We start from the raw sequence: 806 nt of genomic DNA, 5'->3' as shown, positions 1-806 counted from the left end.
AATCCCCCCCCAACGCCTGTGGCTGGCGGGGTCTCCAGCATCCGCTCAGAGACGTCCACCCCGCAGAGAGCCGAGAGCGAGCTGGCGACACGCCGCTTCGATGCGCGAGCGGGGCCCAGCCGCTGCAGCCCCGACGCTGGGAGCACGGTGGGGGTGGGCGGGTGCCCAGAACAGGAGCCCCTGAGGGAGCGGCCAGGAGAGTCAGGCCGCGTCCCGGACCTGCGTCCCGGACCTGCTCGTAGATAGGATTCTCCGCCTTGTAGCAGGCTCGCGTCAGTGAGGCCCCACGTGCTCGCCCCTTAAAGAGCCCGTCCCCCGCAGCAGCCCCTGAGCCCCAGCCCCTCCCTGTTGTGGGCCTGCCCGCTGCGCGCCTTCCTGTTTTTTTTCCTGTGACGCGGCTCACACCGCGAGGTCCCGTGTGCCTGCGCCTCGTCCGTGTCGGAGCTCCCGTCAGCAGCCGTGCAGTGCTGCCGTGTGGACGGCCACGCCGAGAGCAGCCTCACAGCAGGCCGGACCGTTGGGCCGTCAGTGTTCCGGTGTCCGGGCCCTCCTGAGGCTGGGTCGGACTGCGGGGGCGTCTCGATCTCATCCGAGGGAGGGTGTCCAGGGGCCCTCCCAGCACAGCTCCCAGGAGGCGTCGAGGGCCTGCCAGCACCTCCTCGCCAGTGGCCCGGGCCTGCACGCCCTTCAGAACGGGGCGGGAGGAGAAAGCCCAGCTGTCAGGCCCTGCGCTGGCCAGCTGGGTCTCGGACAGGGCCCCCCCCAGCCTGTCTCCCGTCCCCCGTGGCATCTGGGGCCGCCGCGTG

General features: G+C 71.6%; 1 protein-coding gene across 1 annotated transcript in view; it reads left to right on the top strand.

Annotated features, from left to right (window-relative positions):
- Nucleotides 1-806, top strand: part of MAP2K2 (mitogen-activated protein kinase kinase 2) — a gene marked incomplete at its 5' end in the record, with an annotated part of 21672 nt that overhangs the window by 15703 nt on the left and 5163 nt on the right.

Source organism: Tupaia chinensis, unplaced genomic scaffold (genome assembly GCF_000334495.1).
Source record: "Tupaia chinensis unplaced genomic scaffold, TupChi_1.0 Scaffold149964_2, whole genome shotgun sequence".
NCBI classification, from domain to species: Eukaryota; Metazoa; Chordata; class Mammalia; order Scandentia; family Tupaiidae; genus Tupaia; species Tupaia belangeri.
The sequence above is the reverse complement of the archived record's forward strand: the minus strand, read 5'-3'. Positions and strand labels throughout refer to the sequence as shown.